Source organism: Peromyscus californicus, unplaced genomic scaffold (assembly GCF_007827085.1).
Source record: "Peromyscus californicus insignis strain IS unplaced genomic scaffold, ASM782708v3 Scaffold_9__1_contigs__length_137607984, whole genome shotgun sequence".
Lineage (NCBI taxonomy): Eukaryota > Metazoa > Chordata > Mammalia > Rodentia > Cricetidae > Peromyscus > Peromyscus californicus.
In genome coordinates this window covers 82,733,985-82,744,882 of record NW_026294617.1, presented here as the reverse complement: position 1 = coordinate 82,744,882, position 10,898 = coordinate 82,733,985, and positions in this window count along the sequence as shown.

Below are 10,898 nucleotides of genomic sequence, written 5' to 3'. Positions count from 1 at the left end.
TTGTACTACTAAATTGAAACAAATATCTGGGTACCTGCCAAGTGTAAACTTGTTATTCATTCTCAAACAAATTTAAAGTCCTAAGGTGAGAGACTTATACACAGTTTTGGATTTGTTTGGGATGGTCTCACTTTAGACCAGGCTGGTCTGAAACTCACTATACAGCCCAAAGTGTTCTTGAATTCATGATGTCTCAGCCTCTCTAAACACCAAGATTATAGTGTGAACAACTAACTATACCTAATAAATATGTGAAAATATTTTTTTTAATTTCCAGCTACTGTACTCTGACATTACAAAAAAAAAAAAAAAAAAAAAAAGATGGCCAGAAACAAGCCAAGCTAAGGCTGAGCATTCATAAGTAAGAATAAGCCTCCATGTATTTATTTGGGATCTTTTTTTTTTAACTTTATTTTTATTTTATGTGCATTGGTGTTTTGTCCACATCCATGTCTGCATGAGGGTGTGGGATCCCCTGGAACCATAGTTATAGGCAGTTATGAGCTGCCATGTGGGTGCTGGGAATTGAACTCAGGACCTCTGGAAGAACAGTCAGTGCTCTTAACTGCTGAGCCATCTCTCCAGCCCCCGGGAGCTTTTATAAAAATAAAAAAATAAATAAATAAAAAAGAAAAAAATTAAAATTTAAAAAATAAGTAAGAATAAGCCTCCGTATAATTATTTGGGAGCTGGGTGGCAGGCCCCCCAAAAAAGTAAAAAGTTAAAAAAAAAAAACTACACCCAGGTATTCCTGAACACTAGTTAAACTCTCTACCAACTGAGCTACATCCCAGCCTCCTAATTCTAGTTTTGTTTTTGTTTTTCGAGACAGGGTTTCTCTGTGTAGCTTTGGCGCCTTTCCTGGAACTCTGTAGCCCAGGGTAGCCTCGAACTCAGAGAGATCTGCCTGGCTCTGCCTCTCAAGTGCTGGGATTAAAGGAGTGCACCACCACTTCCCAGCTTAGTTTTGACATTAAGACTTTAAAAACCAAGCGGGGTACAGTGACACATACTTTTAATCCCAACGCTGGGGAAGCAGAAGCAGGTAGATCTCTGTAAATTCAAGGCCACCCTGGTCTCCATGAAGAGTTCCAGGCCAGGCCAGCCAGAGCCACACAGTAAAACCTTGTCTCAAAACAACAACAACAACAATTCTGTGGCTTATCTTTCCAAAGCCACCAGGCTGTCACAGGGTAAGCAGATGATCAGGAGACCCCCATGAACCTCTTTCTCCTGGTCCAGATCCAGGCCACCTGGGTCACAGGTAGCCTGTGACCTGGAAGTAGCAGAGCGGAAGAAACTGCTGCTGCCCACCCACCTGAGGCATCTCACCAGGCCTCTGCCGAGAATGTGTCTGTGGGAGCCCCTGTCCTCAGAACAGCCTTCCACACAGAAGTGCATCCTTGACCTTCAGAGCACTAGACACACCTGGATTTTCACTTCAGCCCAAGTGAGGCAACAGAGCCAAGTACTGGAAGTAAACCCAAAAAGATAAAATGATTCTAGAGGAGCAGGCAGGAGAAATTGCCCTTTAGGGAGCATCTAGAATTCATGTCTCTGAGAAAGAAAAATTGAGAGAAAATGAACAATCCAATGCTGAAAAGGACCAGAGACCTAAAAGGGCCATTGGGAAAGGAAGTAGATATGGATTCTGGTCTGGGAGGTACGCCCATGTGTGATCACAGAGACACGTCATCATCTGGCTTTCTGTGGCAGAAGAACCATTGCCAACACTTGGAAATAGTTGCTAGGAAATATGACAAAAATCTGACTCACAGGCACCACCTAACAATTCCTTCTTGACATACTAGACTCTCAGAGGCTCACACTCTGCTGCTACAACCAAAATGTCCACCTAGAATAATTCTTTTCAAGCAACAATTGTTTTTCTTAACTTCAGATTATGTTACATGTAATCAATGTATAGCGTCATAAAGGATCATACAAGACCTAAAGGAAATGGTAGTACAAGGGGTTGACTTGCTTTTGAATCAAGATGTATTGACTGTATGCAAAATATTTTATTTAACTATGTAAGATATATTATTTTTGTATGTTTTTGAGATGGGTTTTCTCTGTACAACAGCCCTGGATGTCCTGGAACTCGCTCTGTAGACCAAGCTGGCTTCATATTTACAGAGATCCGCCTGCCTTTGCCTCCTGAGTGTTGGGATTAAATGTGTGCCACCTCACCCAGTTGTAAAATATGTTCTTTTTAAAAAAAAAAAAAAACTTTGTAATAACAATCCTGTGTGCATGCGCGTTCATGAACGTAGAGGCCAGAGGCTGATGCCAGAATCTCCCTCAATTGTTCTCTATTTTCTTTATTTGAGACAGGGTCTCTCACACTGAGCCTGGAGCTCTCTAATTTCTGCTAGATTGCCTGAGCAAGCCCCAGGGATCCTCCTGTCTCCACCTCCCCAGAGCTGGGATTTGAAGCATGCACCACTGAGCCCGGCTTTTATGTGGGTGCTGGGCTAGAACTCAGGTCCTCGTGCTTGGGGTGGCAATCACTTAGCTGACTATCTCCCCAGCCCCAGCTGTACTCAGTTCTAGGGAAAACTAGGTGTCACACTTTGTCTAGAATATATAATAGCTGTGAGATCATCAGGAGGGGTATTGACATCAAGTCCCACCCACCGTCCCTTTACATTTATTATTGAAACAGGGAAACATTAGAATCCCTCTGTGAGGGCTGGAGAGATGGCTCAGCGGTTAAGAGCACTGGCTGTTCTTCCAGAGGTCCTGAGTTCAATTCCCAGCAACCACATGGTGGCTCACAGCCATCTGTAATGAGATCTGGCACCCTCTTCTGGCATGTAGGCAGAACACTGTATACATAATAAATAAATCTTTAAAAAAAAAAAAGAATCCCTCTGTGAATGTAGCCTCAGGATCACGGTCTTCCTAACTCGGTTTTCTGCACACCAGAATTTCAGAGAACAATGTCCATTTTATGAAGAAAGCAAGCATTAGTTTTGCCTTGTTACATATTTTATTTCTATTACTATATGTGTGTGGAGGCTGCATGTAAGTGCAAGTACCTATGGGGGTCAGGAGAGTCCTATCCCCCTGGAGCTGGAGTTATGGGTGGTGGTGAGCCGCCCACTGTGGGTGCTAGGAATTAACTCAGGTCCTTCTGAAAAATAGCAAGCACTCCTAACCCCGAGCCTTCTGTCCAGCCTTAGTTTTGCCTTTTAAAACAATAATGACCAGTTTATACAAGTAGACAGGATGTATTTTAAGTCCTACTATCGTTTATTGTATAATGGCATTATTTGGGAAAAAAACGAGGAGATATCCTTTTTTGAAATCTTGCCCGGATAGAAGTAATGCTAGGCGAGAGGCAGTATTTGATTATAAGAAACCGATAAGGTAATTACGCTAATGTTTTTAATTTTGGTGCTGGTGAGATGACTTATCAGGTAAAGTTGCAGAAGTCAGAGGACTTAAGTTAGATTCCTGGAACCCATGTGATAGGAAGAGATGACAGACTGAAGTCCCTTGACTGCCACATGTGTACCAGGTACTCTCTCATGAGCGCACAGCATGTATCACACATGTACATAATAGTCATAAATTAAAAAATCATTTTGTTTGTGCCGGGCGGTGGGGCACACGCCTTAATCCCAGCACTCAGGAGGCAGAGGCAGGTGGATCTCTGCGAGTATGATGCCAGCCTGGTCTACAGAGAGAGTTCCAGGACAGCCAGGACTACACAGAGAAACTGTCGCAAAACAACAACAACAACAACAACAAAAACCCCAAAACATTTCTCCTGTATATTTTACATGCTGAGTTCTTTACTGTTTTTAATGGTTTTTAAATACTATTTATTAATTAGAATTCTTATTTATTTAGCTATTTTTGAGGCAGGGTTTCACTGTGTAGTCCTAGATATCCTGGAACTCAATATGTAAACCAGGCTGAGCTTGAACTCACAGATATCTGACTGCCTTCTCCTCCCTCCAACCCTATCCGCCTTCCCTGGTCCTTAGGACTGGGATTAAAGGCTTGTACCACTCCAACACACCTGGTTCTTTTTTTTTTCAAGACAGGGTTTCACTCTGTAGCCCTGGTTGTCCTGGAACTCACTCAATAGACCAGGCTGGCTTTGAACTTCTCACAGAGATCCACCTGCCTCTGCTGGGATTAACACCACTGCTCGGCTATTAATATTCTTGACATATATGTTGAATAGCTCATGAAAATTTTGAGAGACATTAAATGAACCTCACCATCATCTTAAGTTATTTGGTTTTGGTGCCAAATCAATCAAATATTAAAAATTCTAGCCGGGCGGTGGTGGCACAGGCCTTTAATCCCAGCACTCGGGAGGCAGAGCCAGGCAGATCTCTGGGAGTTCAAGGCCAGCCTGGTCTACAGATCGAGATCCAGGACAGGCACCAAAACTACACAGAGAAACCCTGTCACGAAAAAACAAAAACAAAACACAAAATTCCACAGACATGTGCCTGAGGACGCAGGCTCAGTTGGCAGAGGGCTTGCTCAGCATTCACAGCAGAACCTAGGTGTGCTGGCATGCCTGGGCAGCGTCAGCACAAAGCCATGGTGAGGGGGGCACACTACATTCAACATGCGTTAGTCGGTTGCTTATGGAGGCAACGATGACCCCCCTTCCCTTCTAGTGTTGGGGTTACAGGTGCACCCCACCAGCCCCGACTTTTGCAGTGCTGAGGATCAACCTGGTGCTTTCATGCATGCTAGTCCAGCACTCTTAACAACGGCGCTACATCCCCAACGGTCAAAACACTGTCCACGTCAGGACAAAAGTGAGTTCAAGACTGGGACTAGAGGCCGGGATGTGACAGAAGCACTGGCTCCGCCCCTCAAGCTGCTGGGAGAGATGGAGGAGAAGAGGAGGGGAGGGAGGGGAGGGAGGAATAAACAAAGTTTGGCCTAGGGTAGGAATATGATTAGAGAAATAAACAGCTCATCTGAGGACTTAACTTTTCTGATCCAACCCAGGACCTCATGCATTCGAGGTGAGCAACCCCATCTCCGAGCTCCATCTCTAGCCAGCAGGCTCACTTCCTGCTTCCCTATTGTTTTCCCCTTTCTCCCCTACCCTCCCTGGTTGACCTCAAATGACCTCCCTACCCCCACTGCACCCCCACCCCACAGTTGGGACTACAGCTCCATTACCTGGCATCTTTAGGAGGTCAGGGTGGGAAGGTCAACTGGGCATGCTCAGCTTTTTCCTACCACTTAGTTGCATGACCTTTTCACTTATCTTTTGGAAGACATCTCAGATAGGCTTTCTTGAGATCTTTTTAGAACGTCCTCACAACCCAAACTAGGTATCCCATTGTCTAACTTGGGAGCACTTACTGTTCTCTCTCTCTCTGTCAATCAGGGAAGTTGAGGGTACCCTGGGAGCCTGCCACTTGCAGTGGACTCCCAAGCTCTGGGTCTCTGCTGTAGCTGGCACCAGGATTAAGTTCTTTGCAGGACTCCAATTGGTGTGGGGAACAAGGAGCTCCACATACGTGGTCACAGAGTTATTTTGTATTGAGTATGGGCATACAGAACTATAGTCTACTTTTCCTGTGGAGCAGTCCAGAAGCCCACAGGCCACCGGGAACTCACTGATCTGCCCACTGCTCTCTCCTGCTTCTTGAGTTTGGCCTGTGGACTGTTTGGTCCTCACCAGGCCATATTACAGTCATCCTCTTTCATTGCTCCCGAGACCGGAAGGTGCTGGAGGGCAGGGGCCAGGTTCACCCAGGGTCTGGCGGACAGTCTGAGAAGCGGGTTAGCGGATCATTTCCATCACTGGTCTGCACTCAGGTGTCTCTGCAAGCTTTTCTCCAGTGTGGGGGCCACCCTGCCTTCTCTGTGCACATGCCCCTCCTGCAGAAACCGCCTTAGACTCTAAAATCCAAAGGCAACTCTCATATGGCATGTTGGTCCTTCCTCATCTCAAGCTAGTCTGGTAGAGACAGAAAACCAAACTGGTAGTTGACCTCGCAGCACTAGCAAAGGATGCACTGGAGGAGGAGGTGGCGTAGGACAGAGGGCGGGGTGGCCTGGAACAGGTCTTGTGGGATTGGCATCTGGGAAGATGGCCAGTAGACAGGAGCTATCGTGGAGGGGCCCTATGGACCAGGCCAAGGAGTTTGGACTTTATCCTCAAGCAGAAAGGTTTTATTTAGGTAGAGGAGTGACATGATTTTTATTATTTTTATCTTTATTGCTTTTGTTTAAAGTTATAAAAGTTGAATAGTGTTTTTTTTTAATTTAAAGTAACAATGCTGAGATATTTGGCCCTTTTAGAAAAATCAATTTGGCAGCGGTGTAGGAATGGGATAAAGTACTGCGTTAGAGAGGAATTGGGGAGGTTATTAGGGACCAGGCCAACTGCAGGGAGAGCAGAGACGGGTGGAGTGTCAGGCCTGGAAGATGATAGGTATGTGGGGGGAGTTAGGGGAGATAAGGCTGAACACACAAGAGCCCGGCTTTAGGAAGCCTCTACTGCGCAGGCGTCGACGCGCCCACACCATTTGAGAAACCAGAGTACTTGAAATTTATTCCATTTATTTATTCGTTTGTTTGTTTGTAGACAGGGACTCACTATGTAGCTCTGGTTGTCCTAGAACTTGCTACGTAAACCAGGCTGATCTCAAACTCAGAGAGATCTGCCTGCTTTTGCCTCCCAAGTGCTGGGATAAAGGAGAATTTAGTTTTGAAATTTTACATTTAGTGTGTGTGTGTGTGTGTGTGTGTGTGTGTGTGTGTGACAGAGAGAGAGAGAGAGAGAGAGAGAGAGAGAGAGAGAGAGAGAGAGAGAGAGAGAGAGAGACGGAGAGGGAGAGGGAGAGGGAGAGGTGTGGAGGTCAGAGGACCATTTTCAGGAATCAGTTCTGTTCTGTCCTACCACGTGGGTTCTGGGGTTTGAACTCAGGTCGTCAGGCTTGGGGGAAAGCACCTTCACCAGGTGACACGCAGACTGTGGGCACACCAGGTGACACGCGGACTGTGGACACACCAGGTGACAGACTGTGGGCACACCAGGTGACACACGGACTGTGGACACACCAGGTGACACACGGACTGTGGACACACCAGGTGACACACTGTGGACACACCAGATCACACACGGACTGTGGACACACCAGGTGACACACAGACTGTGGGCACACCAGGTGACACACGGACTGTGGGCACACCAAGTGACACACACACTGTGGGCAGACCAGGTGACACACGGACTGTGGACACACCAGGTCACACACACACTGTGGACACACCAGGTGACACGCGGACTGTGGGCACACCAGGTCACACACAGACTGGGCACACACCAGGTGACACACACTGTGGACACACCAGGTCACACATGGACTGTGGACACACCAGGTGACACACAGACAGTGAACACACCAGGTGACACACGGACTGTGGACACACCAGGTGACACACACACTGTGGGCACACCAGGTGACACATGGACTGTGGGCACACCAGGTGACACGCGGACTGTGGGCACACCAGGTCACACACACACTGTGGACACACCAGGTCACACACAGACTGGGCACACCAGGTGACTTTTAATTCCAGTCCGTTCCCCCCGGCCCTCTTAATGGCTTCTAGCTATTTCCTCTTGGGATCCGGCCAGCATAAGCTCAGGAAATGCTAAGTTTTACTTCTGGAATCAGTAAAGCACATTAGCAAAGGAAATCCACAAATAAAAAACAATCACGTTATGAATTTCAAAGCCAAGGGGAAGGATCACAAACGGACTGTGAGCTGCTGGGACAGAAGTCACTCATTCACTCTGTGGGATGCTAGAGACTGGCCCTGGAATCCCCGAGATTTGGCCCGTTTTGTTCCTGTTTACTTCCAGAACCTCTTTCTGGCACAACCCTCAGCTCTTGCTCTGGCCTCTTCTGACAAGGGAGATGCTTGGCCAGGATGCAGACTCGGCACTTTCAGAGGGTGAATGTATCGGAAAGCCTTTGTTAACCAATGCGCTTTGCAGGTAACAGTTGCTCTTTATTCATTGTTCCTCGGGCTCTTGACTGCTGCCTTGCTACACTGCGCTGCAGAATATTCAAGTACAGATTTACGTATGTTTTTCTTCCTTCCTTCCTTTAAAAAAAATCCTTATGCTTTGTGTATGGGGGTGAGCACACATGCACATGGATGCCAGGACAGCCAAGCAGCATCCTCAGGAACACCATCTCCTTCCCTCGAGACAGGGTCTCTCCTTAGCCTTCACCAATTAGGCTAGAACTGGCTAGGCATCGAGCCCAGGGATCCTCCTGTCTCTGCCTTCCAGGCACTGGGGATTCCAAGGGAAAATGTTGTGGTCTGGGGCTCAAACTCTGGTCCTGTTTGTGAGGCAAGCACTTTACCAAACTACCTTCCACTCAACAGTAGACTGCATGCTTTCCCACACTCCTCACAGCAATATCCTGTGTAAGTGATTTTGTTCAAAAGCACCTCTGGGCAGATGGAGCTCAGCTGCTAGAGTGCTAACCCAGCATCTATCTATCAGGGTCTGGGTTCAGTCGACAGTGCTCCACAAACCAGGAATGGCAAATGCCTATAATCCCAGTAAGGATTGGAGAAAGGAGGTTCTGAAGTTCCAAGGTTACTCTCAACCACACAGTGAGGTTGAGGTCACCAGCCTGTGTTACATGAGATCTTCTCACAATTACAAAAAAAAAAAGTGTGGGCGTAGTCTGTAGGATACCTGTGAAGAAGATATTTTTGTTTGTCCGTAGGGACTGGGCCGTCGCCGCCTACAGCATGGAACTCTATCACTGACGGAGCTGTTCTCAGCCCTCCCCGATTCTGTGTTTATTTCTGACGCTGACCTCAGGACAGCAATGTCCACACCAGCTCCTGTGAGGGGATGAGTGTGGGCCTCTGGCTTCCTGAGTTAATCATCCACCTGGGCTGGCTGCTCAGAAGGGAACCAGAGGAATGCAGACTCTTAAGACATCTGCCTGCAGGAAGGAGGCCTTGGGGTCAGCCTAAGAGGCTGATAATGCACTCTACTCCACAGCTTCCATCCAGTCCCAGCCATGTCCTGTCCTGAGTTACAGATCATGTTCACTTCCACTTTTCCCAGACTGCGATTCTTGGAGTAGGAAAATGATAACCTGACTGGCCGGGATATGGACTTCAAGTCCAGCCTGTTTAAACAAACAAACGAACACCCCTCAACTCCTGTGAGTCAAGATATACTTGCCAAGTTAGGGCCCTGGTTCCAATCCCAAACACCATAGAAACAACCCAAAAAAGCCTGTATCAAAACAAAAACTGCAGCCGGGCGGTGGTGGCACACACCTTTAATTCCCAGCATTGGGAAGCAGAGGCAGGTGGATCTCTTGAGAGTTGAGGACATCCTGGTCTACAGAGTGAGTTCCAGGACAGCCAGGACTACACAGAAAGACCCTGTCTCGAAGCCAGGCAGTGGTGGCGCACGCCTTTAATCCCAGCACTCGGGAGACAGAGCCAGGTGGATCTTTGTGAGTTCGAGGCCAGCCTGGTCTATAGAGCGAGATCCAGGAAAGGCACAAAGCTGCAGAGAAACCCTGTCTCGAAAAACCAAAATCAACCAACCAACCAAACTAAAAACTACGGTTGGGCCGTGGTGGCTCACACCTATAATCTGAGTTCGAGGCCAGCCTGGTCTACAGAGCCAGGTGAGTTCCAGGACAGCCAGGGTTAGAGAGGAAACTCTGTTTATAAAAACTAAGTTTTTGAGGTAGGGTTTCATGTAGCCTAGGCTGACCTCAGCTTTCCCCCTGCTCCCCAATACATAATTTTTCTGTGTAGCCTTGGCTGTCCTGGAACTTGCTCTGCAGGGGCTGGCCTTGAACTCAGAGATCTGCCTGCCAAGTGCTGTGATTAAAACCAATGCCTGGCTGACCTCCAGCTTTGTAGTATTTCATTTTTAATTATGTATAAGTACAAGTGCCCTCAGGGGCCAAAAGAGGGTGTGGGATCCCCTGGACCTGGAGTTGTGAGCTACCTGACGTGGGTACTGAGAAGCAAACCTGAAATCTCAAAGGCCAGGAGTGCTTTTTAGCCCTGAACTATCTCTTTAGCTTCCCTGGCCTCAAACTCTTTATTCTCCTTCTCCTACCTCTAACACACCCAACTCTGGCTTCATTTGCCCAGAGACAACTGTTTTCTCGTTGCAAATGCATTAGGATTTTTCTTCTTTTTAATCCCCTCTTGAAAGCCAGGGCCATGACAGTTTTTCTTTTAAGGATAGGATTGGGGCTCAGTGGTAGAACATACAAAAACCAGCTAACCTCCATACTCTATACTCACACATGTTATTGTTTGCACCTTTGAGTTTACGTCACCATAGCCCAGAGTACAGAGTAAATGGAGACTAAATCTAAAAGCCTAGAGCAAAGCCTGTAATCGCAAAGGCAGGTATCTCTTGTGAGTTTAAGGCCAGCCTGCTCTGTATAGGAGAGTTCCAGGACAGCCAGGGCCACAGAGACTCTGTGTCAAAAAGTAATGTCCTTAAACTTCACGCCCACCCCCCAATCCCTCTGGCCCAGACAGAACTGGCCTCGGGCCAGGCCAGCTTGGGCTGTCTTTCCCATCAAGTGCTCAAACACTCGGTTACCCAAGTCTATCATTAACTTCTTTCTTCATGTCTTCCAGGCACTGTGCCTAACTTGATTTGTTATTGTCAACTACATGCTAGGGAAGGCGAAACTCAAGACACTCAGGTTTTCAGATACACATGCAACCAGTACCTAGCCTGCCACTCTGAAATTCAACACAAGATGTATATACCTCTCGTGCCAGCACTTGGGAGGCAGAGGAAGGCAGATCTGAGTTCCAGGCCAGTCTTGTCTACATAGTGAGACTCGGATGGTCTTCCCCAGGAAGAGCACAAT